The sequence below is a fragment of the Perca fluviatilis genome, chromosome 3 (assembly GCF_010015445.1).
Source record: "Perca fluviatilis chromosome 3, GENO_Pfluv_1.0, whole genome shotgun sequence".
NCBI lineage: Eukaryota > Metazoa > Chordata > Actinopteri > Perciformes > Percidae > Perca > Perca fluviatilis.
This window is the reverse complement of record NC_053114.1, coordinates 16,784,724-16,801,716: the sequence shown is the minus strand read 5'-3', so window position 1 is coordinate 16,801,716 and position 16,993 is coordinate 16,784,724. Positions and strand designations below refer to the sequence as shown.

The 16,993-nt window shown below is 38.7% G+C and overlaps 1 long non-coding RNA gene across 1 annotated transcript in view; it reads right to left on the bottom strand.

The window, feature by feature from the left end:
* Positions 1–16,993, bottom strand: part of LOC120556216 — a 77,218-nt gene that overhangs the window by 6,065 nt on the left and 54,160 nt on the right. The window contains exon 3 of the long non-coding RNA XR_005638827.1: positions 10,502–10,611. This is a non-coding gene — a long non-coding RNA (uncharacterized LOC120556216). The remainder of the gene's footprint in view (positions 1–10,501; positions 10,612–16,993) is intronic.

The window sequence follows — 16,993 nt, the reverse complement described above, 5'->3', positions numbered from 1 at the left end:
AAAGCTGGGAGCATGACTGCAAACATGATGGAGAGAGCAAAAGACTGATCATTGAGAAAGAAGCAGAGGGAACTGTAAACAAAAGGACAAAATATCAAACAAATAAAAGACCAATAGTTTACAACTACACAAATGTTTTATTTGCAAGTTTTAAGTTTTACCTTTGAGGTGACAATTTTTTTGCTTGAGTTAGTGTTTTTTGTTTGATACTTGAGAAGTTTTGCTTGGAATTAAAGTCACAAAACTAATCCCATAGCTAGCTAGCTGCGGTGTTTCCCCATTGTAATGAATGGGACATATAGCAAGCAGCTGCTGGTCAAAGACGCCTCGCGTTCATAAAAATGCCTTAAAATCAAATCGGACACAACGGTTAGCTTTATAAGACATTGGGGAACAATGTTATATAAGTGGCGTGACGAAATTCAAACTGTAAATATAATTTAGTTATGGCGACAGTGTAGCTAGCTAGCTGCGGTATATATATACAATATGTCCCATTGTAATGAATGGGACATATTGCAAGCAGCTGCTCGTCCTACAAAGATGCCTCACGTTCATAAAAATGCCTTAAAATCAAAGTGGCGTGACGAAATTCAAACCGTAAATATATTATAGTTATGCCGGCAGCTGGCCGCGGAGCCCCGTAGTGCAGTATCCACAAAGGGTGACTTTGCCCTGGGTATGGAGCCCAGCAGGCTGCCGCTTTCTCGTCAGACTGTGTGGAGCTCCTAAAGTCCGACACGTCTTACCAAATTTGCAATTAGCCATCAAATTTTGTAAAACGGCCCATATTTCAGCTTTATATCGTTGATTTCTCGCTTAAAAAAGTCTCAGAAGTGAATTTGGTAATGAAACATTGCAGTGTCTGGAATATGAGATTCTGTCGCTTCTCTAATGTATGTGTATTGGGGATTCGCTCAACCAATCAGCGCGCGTCTCTAATATGTGCGTATGGCAAGTCGCTCAACCAATCAGCGCGCAGCTCATCTAAATATTCATGACCATACCATATTTGGAAGAAAAGCTCTTGTTACAAATAGGGCCAAAACACAGGGATGCATAAAGGCCAATAAAATATCAACCAGGCCATTTTCAGCCCAACCAATGTTACATACCCCATTAGGAGACCATAAGGAACAGTGTGAAATACCCTATATAATCATTTTATCACCCCTTTAAAGGGGTAAAAATTAATTTGATAGCGGAATCAGATTCTAAGATCGCTCCACCACTCATTAGACCTGTCAATGAGAAATACAGTAAAGAATATGGAATTTCTCCAAGAGAGCAGCTGTCATTACGCACAGCTGTGGCTATTTGTAGCGTCCATACACTAATTAATCAGGTTTCTGCAAGCCATCATTAAAATAAAATCTCAATCATCATTATTAATGTCAGAAGGGATGATCAATGATTCATTCAGATTGTATGCTTTTGTTGTTTTATTGTACCTACAGATTGTATTTTTCTAATATTTTAATAATAATGGTCAGTGTGCAGGATTTTCTTTTTGATCTGCTACTTTTGATCATATCCTACACACCTGCCCGACAAAAGAGGTGTGCAAAAAAGCTTTCCTACGTTGCAATAAAAAATAATTGAAAATATTTTAAATTCTATAAATGTGCCTTTGATAGACATTTTACAGAACGCTTTTAAACAGCCTGCAAAAATAATAACACACATCAGTGAAAATGGCAAACAAGATTACCTGTCTCTGAACTTACAATCTCCTCTTTATCATATCACCCTCAGCTATCTCAGCTAAAACCATGCGTATGCCTGGTATTAAGTACTGTATGTGTGAGGTGTGTACATTCTTACCACACATTCTTCATTTATAAATGCCAGTTTATGTGTGGGAAAAGGTGCATGCATGGTTTTGGTGCAACCTCATCGTTTACACATCTGGCTGCTGGTTACTAAAGATAAGAGCTACTTTAATCACAGGCACAGTAAGCAACATAAACGATACCCAGTCAGCAGTATTTTAGTAAATAATTCATCTTCCTTAGGAACTGGCCAAAGAATTTTCAAGTATATCACTGCCTGTGTTTACTATTTTTATGTTGCAGAATACATTATTTCTTGGCATTTCTGATTCAGTATTTAATTGAAAATGAAAACAAATTATTGATTTATTTCAGTCACACGTTCGTTATTAAAAACATAAAACTATCAAATCATATTCATGGTTGAATTGAACTGTATCAAATTGGCTTTGAATCACAGTATATCATTAAAAATATATTGGTATCGTATGTAGATCGGCATCAGATTGTCTGAGTGTGAGAAATAGCCAGAGATAGTGTTCAATATAAACCTGTATGTTATTATTTATTATGTCATGGATTAACAAGACAGTAGTCATGTAAAGGTTAAATACGACAAAAAATCTGCAAGCTCAGGGAGCCAGTCCAGTTGCATTGTATAGATGGTCTATGAGCTGGATGACTTAGAATCATCACAGTTAAGACAGAAGTTACACATGCATGCATACATGTAGGTATAGATTATCTTCAGGTCACATTAGTTTTAAAAGCCATTCACAAGCAACACCTTTAAATGATCTTATCTGCATGCTTCAACTTAGACATGCCCCTGTTAAAAACACCCTCAAACAATCCAGTCTGCAAACTCATTCAACTGTGAAATAGACAATAACACAGCATATCGCAGCAGCCATTTCCATACACAATTCACTTTCTTTCTGCATAATTCACACACACACACACACACACACACACACACACACACACACACACACACACACACACACACACACACACACACACACACACACACACACACACACACGAGAATTGGATCCAATGGAGGCAAATAGGTTGCATGTGTCTCATACCTTTCCAACAACTCCTGTTGCCATAAATATCTTGTTATGAAAGGCAGGTAATGAAAAGCGCCGCCTTGGTAATCCGTGACGGAAGGCAGTTTCATGCTAGTTTAGCTTCCATCACCTCCCTTGCTCCCTCCACCAACTCACTGAGACAACCCTTCGTCTAAGGCATTTTTCAATACTCCATACTTTAGAGGCAATTCGGTCGGTGCCTGAAAAGTACTGAATTTGGTACCCAGCCCTAGTCATCCATCTGCAGGACCATTTATGATTGTAACGTGTATTCTTTGTTTGCTTTTATTTTGTTTCTCTTTGCTGGTGGTGGAGCCAAAGGATGGCAAAGTTTTTTGGTCAATCCATCTGCCCAAAACGTTGGTCCATTGCCATGAAATGTATAATGAATATTGTTGGTCCCCTGTCGGTTATAGGGTAGGGGTGGGGGAAAAAAATCGATACAGCATAGTATCGCAATATTTTCCGTGGCAATACTGTATCAATACACAGACGCCAAGTATCGATCTTTTATTATATATGTGTTGGTCTGCTTGACAATACCATTTTGCAGCAATACAATTGAAATGAGATGAACAAACAGAGACATGTATCTTTTTAGACAAAACAGATGTTGACAAAGTTTTCTTTTGGGGACATAATTTGAAATTTGGAAAAATTTGAAGTTGGAAAAAAGTTAATAAATTGCAATATATCGCAGAATATTGCAATATCTTTAAAATCACAATAATATCGTATCGTGACATAAGTATCGTGATGATATCGTATCGTGAGGCCTCTGGTGATTCCCACCCCTATTAAAGGGTAGTTATGGGTTAACAAGGGTTGGCTATTGGTCAGAAAAAAAAAAAATCTAAATTAGCATCCCTAGATAATTCTTAATGATTCTAACGATCTTAGGAGTTTTAAAATGATAAACCCTAATAAACATAACAAATACATTAATTATTTTGGCAGCCATGTGTACTTTGATTAAACTGTGCTATAAAACATGGTTTGGAAAGCTAAATGAGAAAGTCTGATGCGGCAGCTCATGTACAGTGCCCATGAGCATAAACTTACACTTGAACACATGCACGACGGCCCCACAAAGCTGACAAAAGAGAAATTGTAAACCTAGTTACTTTGATCTCATATTAATGTTGTTGAAGAAAAAAATGCTCCTCTTTTCACCTAGCTTCCTTTGCCCCTGAGCCAGTGAGGGAGTTTGCTCATCGCAGAGCGAGCCATTGATCAGGTGGATTGCAGGAGACAGCAGCTCAGAGCTGCGGCCCTCAGAGGAAGACCCTCTCACATATTCTGGCAGCCCTTGCAACAGAATAGATAATGCTGGAACAGCAGCTCCCTCTTCACCTCGTGCCAACACATTTACAATTCAAACATGGACCAAGGTGTTGAAGAGGAATGTTAGAAACACTTTGATTTGTTTTTATAAGTGATTTGACGGAGGTCGGATACACAGAAAACCCTATAGTGTCGCTCTTCAAAGGGATATAAATTGCCTTTCTCAGGATTTTACTTTTTTCTGATAGTGCTGATAAACTATATGTCCAAAAGTGAGTACAGCACAATGTAAATGTGGTTATGTATCAGATATTATTTAACACAGTCAATATACTGTCATTTTAATTAAACCACTAACAATAGAAGTTAGTCATTAAAAGATTAGGTTTTCATATAGGATAATCTTTGTTCCAGAGGCAAGGAATGAGTTAGTGCTCGGAATTAAACCTGCATTGTTTTATTACTATCCCAGGAAAATACAATAACACCATGTAGGCCACTGTAGATACAAGAGACACAAAGGGACAAGCGGATTGCCTTTCCATACAGCTATTCCAAAATAAATGCTTTTGTGTTATTTAGTGGTTGTGTGTTTGCACCAGGCTTTGCGTTTCCTCTGACTATTTATGGATATATAACAATTTATCTTTATAATATTTGTTCAAGATAGTTCAGAGTGCAAGTCTGTTCAGATGTTGCTGTGCTCCAACTAGATCATCCAGTCTTAGTGTTTGTATGTATATGTGCACCCGCTCTTTCCAGACTATGTTTATCTCTCACTGTGTGCTTCACAGCCTTCAGGCATGAGAGCTCAGGTTCCACTGCCCTCCCCAAAATTGAAAAGCTCATCAGGAGATAATTCTGGGAGCTGCCACAATGCCAGCTATGTGCCGCTGTCGCCTTATCTTCCAGGCCTTTTGCGCCCTACTGCTTCTGTCCGTGCCCTGGGGAAGACAGCTTAGTACCCATTCTGGCTACAGCAGCAGAGGAGAGCAGGGCAGTAGAGATCACTCATTTTAATAGGCCTGTCACATCTGTTTTTAGAACCTGCGGAGGTCTCCTGCTGCAGGCCTCCCAATGAAGTGACCCCAAAATGATGTGACAAGCTGTGATGAGCTTGGGGAGGGGAGTTTTAGACCAGGGGAGCAGAAGAAGGGATTAGATACAGTGTGAAAGAGTGAAGGGATTACATCAAAATCATAAAATCTAGAGTATAGCATGCACTATGATTTAGAGGTTTTTGTGAATAATCATGAATAGTTTTTCTGTTTATTTCAATGAAGGAATTAGATACTGTGCAATTCTGAATCCATTCTTGTCTTAAGGCTCTCTCTCACCATCAGAGCATTTAAAAAAAAAAAAAAAAAAAAAAAAAATCAAATTTAGGGATTGCAGTGGTCATCCTGTTAAATATCTCCATTGGTCAGAGCGGACGAATATGCAATAGTGCAAATGTGGTTGAATAAATCAGCAATTTGAAAGACAAACTATGAGTCTCTTTCATTAATATATGAAGGTTGATATGCGTTTGTTCTTATTCTGCTCAATTTTCAGGATGTTGCCCTCAATCTGACACCCCAAACGATGGTAATGTTCCATATGTTTAAAGCACCTAAACTGATTAAACAACAGGAGCACACTCAGGGCAACCACCAGCTTCATTTATATGCAATATACACTGGCGTGTTTTTGTGTATGTCCTTTACGTTGGTGTGATTGCATTTCCATCGCAAAAAACTACTACTACACTAACCTTCAACAGCTAGATACTATAGTGCTGATTTAAATTTATGTATGGGAGTTAGCACTAGATAGCACTTTCTCAAACAAACGAGTCATGGGTGGCAACATGCCTGACTTTAACTCTACTCTAACAAATATACTGCAAACTGTAAAGGCTCTCAGATATCGCAGCGCTTAAAGTGTTATGAATTCAGGGCTGAGCTTCTTACGGTCACCAGATAATTGTTTTCTCTACTCTCCATAACCAACCAATTATTGCTATCAAACTCTGTTCTCTCATTCACTCATCGCAGTCCTGCATTCTAAATTAAAAACAATGACTAAGTAAAACTTAAAACTAAAACACCACTTTCTACTATAGGCTTAGTCAACAATATTGTGATTGCTAACTCCTTGCAGTGTAAAATAGGTCTACATAGATATGGACATTTAGACAATTGATATCGGACCTAACTAAGATATTGCAAACCCCTCTACTACTAAGCCCATATCTCAGGCTTTGACCACAGAGGCATTTAACAGACAAATGTGGTATATAAAGGATGCACATAGTAAAAATCTTATTCATTAGCATACCACCATTGAGAACCAGGGTTCAAATCAAATTGTTAAAAAAAGTTAAACCTCTGTTAATCCCATTTAGTCTATTTTTAACAATAACAATTATATTTATATATACACAGTATGTTATTGCACTGGTGAAAAAAATACTTCTCAATTCCACCCTCCCACATCCATTCTTCTGATCACTGCATTTTTGGCAGTATATTGAGCTAAGTAATGGATGTCTGAGCTATCAGGGAAATTTGTAGCCGTCTCCTTTACAAGGGCTTCTCATTCCAATCAGCAAGTGTCAGCTCAGTTTGCCTTGTAATTAATGACTACTGACTGGCCACTAACTGTCCAATAAGTCTGCCCGATAGGTCTAGGCAGCTGAAGCCTGCAGAAAAAGGGGAGGCTTGAAATGTTGGTAAGGCAAATGACTAACTGCCAACAATAATTTTTGTGTGCATTTAGTCTTTTAATTACTTTGATTTTCAGAGGACAAAGAAAGAAATGGCTCCCTTGATACTGTATGCTTACGTCCTCAACTCCTGCCCTCCCTCATTTTGGCCACACAATTCAATTGAATTTTTAATTTCAAACCATTTAGCATTACATTTCTGCCCATATGCTGAATTTCTATTGTAACTAACCCAAATCGGGGGCATTTGGGGTAAACAGTGTAGTTGAACTAGCCAGAGTTCTTTCACAATGACAACTTATTACAGTTCATGATTGCAAATGTAGTGTGTAGACTGAACATATGTAAATGCGTGTCTAAAGTGGTGATGTAACATTATGATAGAGGGGGGCTAGTATATACTTTTTTTACCAGTCTGTGGCATGTAGTTGGTAGTAGTGGAGTGTTATTTTGACTGATCATTTTGAAGGCAGTGGAGATAAGATACCCTTGAACTTTTGAATAACCTATGTGATATTTGTCTACAGCAAGACGTCTTCATTTGCTCCAGAAGCAACAATGGCTTCTTTATGTTACGATTTAAATGACTGTTTTAACATGAGACGTACAGGGATTTTTTCTTCTTCTCACTTTCATGGTATTTTGGTGGTTACATGGCCAGGCGATTTGAAACAGATGCATTATGTGGTATAAATCCAACATGTAGGGTTTTTTCTCTTCAGAAAAACATATTGTACATCCTTTACAATGTTATAATAAATGGCTGCTTTTTCACATAATTTCTTTGTTTTAAAATTCCATTGTAGCCTCTTTGTTCTTTGTTTCCCTGAACTCACAATCGCTACAGATTTTCCGGATGTTGTCTGAGTGCATCCACATTAGTGCATTCCCTCAAAACATCAATAAGGGTGCTCTTATCTATGAAGGCTTAGGGAAAGTGCACACAAACATGTCTGTAAGGGTAGCGTGCTCTCAAGCATGCAGAAAGCAGCACAATAAGTAGCTGAGTCCCACACAGTCCCGCACAAATACAGTCAAGATGTAATGAACTGACAATATGAACAACCCTGGGGATGAGGGAAAACAAATTAAATCAGATTGAAAGATCTTGCCTAGGATTAGTTACCGAAATCCAGTGCCAATATGGTGCCGGTCCTTACACGACCAGTATCTATTGGACCGAATGGCATCGCAGATTTCGACGCCTCATTTCAGTGCCACTTACATGTCTGCGCTTTCCTCTGGTGCCCCAAGGACGTTATAGGCAACAGTAACATCACTGCACGTGACGCTAGTTAACATTACACTTGGCAGCAGGTAACGTTAGCCTACCGTTAGTAGCTTGCTTAAAACACAGTCTGCAGCTAAAGACACAGTGAAGACTAGCTGCACACCATGGCCATTGCTGCAGTTGGAAACAACAACACTGACAGGAATTAATGGTGCATTCAAATGCACCTCATAAACTCATAGTGCATTCAAGTGCACCCAAAGAAACTCAAGATGTTGGTGTAAAGTACACTTCTGCCATCTAGTGGTTCTTTTTGTTGTTAAACAGCAACTGACTGGTGAAATAAGTGATTTCATTTTAAGTAAATTATTTAAATTTGACCACATGGCGTTTGGAATAAACAAGCCATTTTTAAATGTCACCGACTGTCGTTTTGTGCTCTTCTGTATTTAAAGAATCGATTCAGGCAGCGTTGAGAAACCGTTTTAAAATGTTTTAGCACTGGTATCGGGAAAAAAAAAAAAACTATACCCAACCCTTATCTTGCCCGCATTATAAATGGCACACTGTATCTTGGTTCCGTGCAACAACCTGCATTATTTAATACTGACAGTGTGTACAGTTTATCGAAGCCCTTATGTTATAATGGTATATTTGCCACAGAAATATGGGAATGTAACAAAATTACACACAGTTACACACAGGTTCACTACTTATTCCAACAAGTCCTCCAACTAAACAATAAAATATGTAATTGTTCATTGCCATCTAAAAGGACACACAGTTGGGTCATCTATAGCAGTTCCGTGACCGTGGAGAGGAAAGGTTTGTTTCTCACTGGATTTGTCATCTATAAAGGTTAAAGAAAGAAATTAGCCGGGGTGCCCCTCACAAAAATGTGGGGACATTTTTTGGGAGCCCTATATCCAAAATGGCTGCCGTCAGCCTAGCTGGAAACTAACGTTTTAATGGTTTTGCCCACAGTGCTGCATAATACATGGTTTCAGAGTCTATTTGGGTCAAGAAATGCAAACATGCTCATTTTCTTAAGGCAGTGCCTTCCCAAACTATTGCATTTGACTGTTACAAAAGTAGTAATATATTTGTCAATCTGCTACGGTTAGAATTAAGATTTGGTAAACTTTAGTCACAAAAACTATATGGTTATGATTAGGAAAAGATCATGATTTTTGGATATGGTTGAAAGAAAAAATTGACTGTCAGTAGGAAACTGGAAATAAACAGTAGCCACAAGATTTTGTGGCATCAATAACAGCAATATATACTACTTCCGTCTTAACTTTGGACAGTAAATAGTCTTACTTTACATGGCCACTACACTTCCTTGTGAGGTACAGTATATCTAAACATAAGTTGTATTACACATTTGAAAACAAACAAATGCTGTTGTTTTTCTTGTGAGGACAGTATTGTGTATAGTCATAAATCTTAAAAATAAAGAGAATTAACAAGAGACACAAATGTCCAACAAGTGCAAAAATGAAATAAAAAAGCTGCTATTCTGCCACTGAAAGATAATTTATCTCACTTATAGTGCAAATACACCTTTAAATACAACTAGATAAGACCAGCAGCAGCCAAATGTACGGTCAATGTCCTTGAACGCAACATTGAACAGACTCACTGAACTGTGAGCCACTTTAGAAAAGAGCATTTGCTAAATGCTTACACCATTGATGGCTTGTTAAGATGGACATTTTTGCTGCATAGTACCTTGCCTCTTGGTGATCTAACCATTCAAAAAGGACAATGTTATCCAGCATGTGTTTACACCATCCACACAGCATATTCATGTGCGTTTACCTGCAGTGACGATTATGTGGGACTATTTGGTCGGCTTCTTTCAGGGTCAAGTAATCAGCCATCTGATATAAGGCAGCCACTATCGTATCATCCAAGTAGCAAAACAACCCTTGTTCAATCATAGGAAACAAAACAAGAGGGAAAGGAAATGACTTCTGATGATTATCTGTGTGCACGTGACACATACCCAAGGGCAACCGCTTATTTACATCTAAGCCTGGCATTTGACAACAATGAGACACATTCCAGACGTCTTTATACCATTTTTGTTTGGTGCTGGTTTAGGGTGTGGGTAGCAGTGAAATGATGCTTGTGTGGCAGTGTGTGTCTGTAGACTCTTTATATAATTATTATTATTATATTATTATATAGATATTAGAGTCTATTATTAAATAGACTCTATAAAGAGTGTAGGCTTTTATTGTTAGGTCACGGTAAGACTTTCCGTCTTACCGTGACCTTCTAACAATAAAAGTCTACACTCTTTATAGAGTCTATGGCTACACTGTGTAACTGTTTACCAGAGGAAATTAAAATGAATGAATAAAAGTATTTAGCTAAAAGGAAACTCAATAAAATAGCTTACAGTAGCTTGTGTTCGCTTTTCCTGCTTCGGCTTACCGACCGTGGTCGGACAGCACTGGGGGAGAAGGGGCTGGAGTCTCCAGGGCTGACCCCCGTCACTCCACTCAGCAGCTGGGGAAACAAGACAGGACACCTCCGTTGGTCTTGAGATGCTGCAGCATTTATTTGTGTTCCAAATAATAACTCTAGCTACTGTACATTCACCGCTAACTCTCCTCTGCTCCGATCGCTCTCTCTCATCTGCTCACATCGCATCTCCCGTCACTTTCTCTCTCGCTTCAGCAGCATCCCCAGGACATTAAACCGTCTCACCAATACATTGTAGATTAGCTGGCATTCATTTTCTAACCAACTGTCAACTGTCGCAAATTTGCATCGCTGCCGGTATCAATAGTTTTGATGCAAAATATATGCATGCAATTATTTTACTTAATTAATTACTCAAGACATTTGCAAGCAGGTAATGTACAATTTTTTTCAGATATCACAAGTCCAGAAAATTAAACACTTATTTTCATAACTCATTCAATTATTCGTTAGCTTGATAAAATATCAGAAAACAGTGAGAATCCGTTATCGCAACAGTTCAAAACCTGAGATATTCAATTTATTTATTACCTTACTAAGTTTCCGTTAGTAGTTCACAATGGCAACTGAACTGCTGCCAGTTCCGGAGACAAACAACACTTTTAAAACATTTTCTTTTTTTCCTAAAGTAATGCTTGTAAAATATTTTGTCCTATTAAAAATGTCAGCATTTTACATTGTGTATCATGGGAGTATTTGCACCCAATTTCGATGTGTTTATGCTCTATATGATCACCAAGGATGCATGTTAATGCCAGGTGTACTGGAGTTTCAGAATACAAAACGATCTCATTAGTCATTACTCCAAGGAAATAGGTTGGTGAATCACTCGAATGGATACTTTTCAGCCAACATGCTGAGGTTGTTCTTGCATTTTGTTCAACAAACCAATGTTTGTTAGGAACTTTGAAGTCCTTTGAGATTAATTTAGCGTCCAGTAATATTAGAAGACAGATTTGTCAGCTTGGTAATCAAAAGCAAACATTAAACCAATTTTATAATTACATAATATATATATATATATATATATATATATATATATATATATATATATATATATATATATATATATATATATATATATATATATATATATATATATATATGAATTGTACTGACTTTACAAATATGGATTAAAATAACTTGGACTTTAATCCAACTGGTTCTCGATACCCAACCCTGGTAGCAAGTCTAGGCTTGAGTTCCTGAACGCAATTTAATATGGGTGGTGAAGACAGGCCAGGTGGGAAGAGTTTACCAAAATGGGAGGTGACCAGTTTGTTTAAGGATTATAAGACTTTCATCAATCACCATGACGACTTTAAAAACAGAAGAGACTTCCATCAATCACCATGACGACTTTAAAAACAGAAGAAATTAATGTGTTATATCAACCTAAAATGTAACCACATTAAGAAGCATTTCAGAACTTAGGTTAAAGTTGTTAGAATAAAAATGATGAGTTACTGTAAATGAATGCCTGACTGACCATTCACTAAACTCATGATCACATTAACTTTGTTCAAAACATTATGAGACAACTAAGTTTATCAAACTCAGTTTCAAAGTAAACTTTGTAAGTCCTACACTAGAACAACTAATGGAGTAAACTTTGAAGAACCTATTCAGTACAACTGTGGCTCAGTTAACTCACAAATCAAAAGCAGTTTAGTCACTTAAATTTAGAAAAAACCTTTTTAAAAAAACATGTTTTTTATTGTGTGCACTTTACATTTTTTCCTGCTATCCCATCTTATAATCAATAGCCCTACCATAAGAATATATTAACCCCACTGACATACTGCTTTAAAATAGATTTACAGTGTCTATTCAATCACTGCAACTCTGAAGTGATGTATGGAAAAAGCCAAACACAACACTCTTTTAAAATGTGATGTTCAATTCTTTTTTTCATTGCTGCTCTGCATGGAATACCTTATATTCACAATGCTTGGAAGTCTCCACTATGTAAATTTGAAGTGTGCTGTTCTGACAACATAAGTACCAAACAACAAAAAATAATAATAAAAAAAAAGCCCTGTAGTTTGTTCCTCCTAAACGGAGAAATGAGGATCAAGAAGACAAGAAGAGGTGGGTTGTGACAGCAAGGAGAGGGGCCTTCCCTGCTTTGTGTAACCTGTGGTTACAGTGATTCTGACATGACAGGACTGAACATAGAGCTGGAGTAAACTACATAATTAGCTAGGCACCAGACTAACTCTACCTGGCTTTATTGCCTTTACCTTTTCCTCTCTCGTTCTCTTACAACTGCAGGAAAACGTTATCTGCAACAAATGCTGCTGCCTGGACTTGTCAAACCACCAGTTCTACCTCAAACAAGTAAAGAAACTATAGTTGTGGAGGTTTCCTTTTTCAAAGTGTCTGTTGTTGCAGTAGCTTTATTCATGTATTTTTAGCTGATCCCATTTCCTTAAAGCTACTTCACCATTAAGCAATTTTTGATTACTAGAGGGCGAAAAGACTCCAACACTAACTTATGAAAACTTAAACACTGACACTAATGGCGTTTTTCCATTACATGGTACCTGCTTGCCTCGCCTCGCCTTTTTTGGTTTTCCATTACGAAAAAAAGTCTGTGGTACCTGCCAACAGGTACTTTTTTAGTACCACCTCAGTCGAAGTTCCAAGCAAGCTGAGGCGATACCAAAAGGTGACGTGAAAACCTGCAGACTACTGATTGGTCTGAGAGAATCGTCACTAGTCACTGCGTCATCATTGCCAGCGACAGACGGGCGTGTAGTGAACAAACCCTCCATTTTTAAATAGTTTAGCCAGCGGTGTTTTTTTTTTTGCTGCCTCCAGCTTCTTTTGAAACAAAATGTGTCTTCTGGCTGTGGCGACAACAACACACCTTTGACGTTCTGTGTGTGTGTCGCGTTAGGTCACAACAGTTTCCTACGGCGGCGCTATGACGACCAGCTGCGCTCGCCTCACGCATGAGGCAGTACTAAATCTGCAATGGAAAAAGGAGGATGGGGCACCGAGTCGAGCCGAGCCGAGCAGGTAGCATATAATGGAAAAACGCCACAACATACCATCAGCTTATCAAGTTGCTCAAAATTTACTCACGTTTCCGCTTTATGTAAAAGCAGTGTGTGTGTGTGTGTGTGTGTCTGTGTGTGTGAGAGAGTGTGAGTGTGTGAGTAGGAAGAGAGAGAAAAAGAGAAAGATGGCGATGCAGCTACGTGGAGTTCGAGCACACCAGAGTTCAAGCTGGCAGGGGAAATTGTGAGAGTGGCGACGTGACTATGTGGGTAGCTGAGCCACGTAAAAGTTCAAGATGGCGGGGGAAACTGTGAGAATTGAGACTCTTTGAAATTTAAACATATGTTGCAGACAGACGGTGCAAAATGGCTAAAGTGCCACCAAGACTGTGTGGAATTAAACTAAGTTGTACTAACACAACGCCTATGCCGTTAACAACTATGTGAGGGCCAGCAAGGCTAATAGGTGTGCGTGTGTGTGTGAGAGAGAAGGTGTGTGTGCATGTGTGTGTGGTTAGTGAAAGAGGAAGGGACAGAAAAGCATACAGAGCATAGGCAAAGCAAAATTTGGATCCTATCTTCTGTTGGGGGAAGTAATCAATTTCTTAGTCTACTCCAAGCCCCGTTGTGTGTGTCGGAGGTCTGAACTTTTGAACGACGAAAATAAAGCTTATTAACCTCACCCACAGTAACCAACACGTCCCCACTGTGTGGGACAACACAATTTAAATGCAGCATAAGCATACATTAAGCATACCAGTGTTTCCTTTAGGATTATTTTTAGCAGTGGGGGCAGGTCCGTATCCGCACCCCCCCCATGAAACAGAACTGACACTTTGCTGTAACACAAACTAATATATTTATTCACCTCTATTCACACACAATGAGGCATATTTTCTGTTGTGATTGAACTGTACTTTTTCAGTTACTATATAGGCCAACTTTGATCTTGACATATAGGCTAAGCATTCTGTAGCAAATAACAATAAACCCACTATTAATTACATTATCTTAATGCAGTGTAACTACTTCAGCATGTAAATAATGCACCTTAAATACAAACGTGGGCGAGGGCGTTCAGCAATCGCTATCGAATCAACAGCCACGTGCAATTTAGCTCGCAGGTGAAGAATACAAACAACGAAAATCACCAGTTAACTTAATTTAAATTAAAAGACCAGGCTTAAATGAACTGAAAACATAAGTTATACTACTGCCAGTTCTCAAGGACGTACACACACACAATCTCAACTGGCTAGTTATCCTCGTGTGTCCGCGCTATTCTCCGACATGCACTCTAACAGTGCAGCCCTATTTCTGATACCGTGGGGGGCAGAAATGTTTCTGTGGTCAAATCAACATAGAGGAAACACTGCATACATAACAACACCGTGATCAAGGTACTTTAACACAGCTATAAAACAAAAGGACACGGCAGTCCGATTCACATTAATACAGTAAGACAGAAATAGAGCTCACAAAATAAACGCACTCAATTTTCTCCACCCAGAACTAAGTCTCTGACTTGGGGTCGCTTCTCCTGAAGTGATATTGGTGTTTGTCCGTCAGTTTGTTTGGCGAGTCCTTCCGGTGAAACTTCTAATTAAAGTACAAACGTTTGACTGAATAGAGCGTATCATCAAACTAAAGGTAACACTTGGTGTGAACTCGAGTTTGGCTGGCAGACTGTGTTTCTGCAGTAGGCCTTTCTTTGTTAGGCCACATGGCAGAGTTTCTCTTTGTTTAAAAAAGGGACCACATTGTTAGGTTCCAACACATCAAACTGCATATATAATGCTAATCACAATTGTGTGATAATAAACTATAATATGTTATTAGATGTTTGTTAGTATTTGTCTTAATTTATGTACAGTCTGTGGCTAACACTGTATTGTGTAGAAGGTAGATTTAGGATAGACAGTACTGTGAACAGCTCACATCAAGCTGCACTCTGCCTCCAGTGCTGGTTTTTTTAAATGGTGGGTGATCAAGGGGTGGGCTATAGCAGAGCTGTTAGAACTGTCATCTAGGGGACAATACTCCAACCAATTCTCTCAGCAAAAGAACAAATCTTCGCCTGTCAGAGAGATGTAGGGAGGAAAACTTCATCCAGCTGCCAGCCAGAGTGCTCCTTAATGGCTCTGTCATGGCTAAAGAGGGCATAATAAAAATACTTCGGCTGATTGACTTAAGTGTCTGCTTTAAAAAGGGCCTGACAGACCAGGCAGACGACTCACGTCGCCTTATGGTTACATTGTGCCACAAAAACATGTCTTTGGTCGTGGACACCTTAACAGTTTTGAAATTAAATAATCCCCTTAAACTATAACTCCCTTCTCTTTAAGTAAAATTTTTTTTTAAATATTTATTGGTAGTTCATTACCGACATTTGAATGTCATTTTTGGCCAGTTTTGACAGCCCTGTTATTTATTGGATTGATCATGAAAAATGAGAAGTATCTTCTGTATGTGCCCTCTTGACTTCAGTCGTTTGCTTGTTTTCCTCACTACTGTTTTTCTTCTCTTGACCTAATTCGCTTAGGCTGGTGGAATTTGGCCATCAGTCTCTCAGTTCTCAATGATCTTGAATGGTCGCATCCTATTAATTGTTCAATATAAATGATCTTGGATAGGTTGTTAATTGAAAGGTAGCTCCTGATGAACATCTCCTTTACTTCCGTGACAAATGTATGTCACTTTGTAACACACGTTATAATGCTCGCCTAGCTGCTAGCGTGCCACGCCCTCATACTCTGCTTCTGACTGGCTAGTAGTGCTGACCTAGGTACTGCGCATGTGCGACTCCCAAAAAAGATGGAACAGAAGTGAGATGCCTCACTCTGTAGCTAAAACAGAGAGCTCAACACACAGGGTGAAAAGATGAGCTGCAGCAATGTGCAGTACAACAAAAATATGGTGTTTTTTGAAAATTAAACCATGTAAATTTATCCTGGTACATCAGTGGCGCAAAAAGTGGGTATGCGCTATATGCGGCGCATAGGGGCGCAGCACCATGGGGCACCAAAGCGATGGTAAAAAAATAAAAATGTGAGCGCTGATCGAGCAGGTAAAGCTCGAGGATACGAGTAGTGAGATGTCGTCTATGGAAAAAGATGGATAAAGCAAAAAAGCTGTCGGGGGCTAAAAATAGAAAAAGAAAGGGAAAAGGAGATAGCATGTCAAGGGATGCGACAGCAGTTAAATAAGTGGATGGTGAAAGGCAACAGGTAGGATTTAAAGTGTGAAGTCTGTGCTTGGAGGCTTGTAAATATTCATGTTAACAGACTGTTCTCAGACTAGCTAGTGTTTGCTAACACTACCAGCTAAAGTTGGGTTTACGGCTAGCTTAATGCAAACCAATGTTGCTGATAGCTGATTTGGTTAAACCCTATGGTACCAAT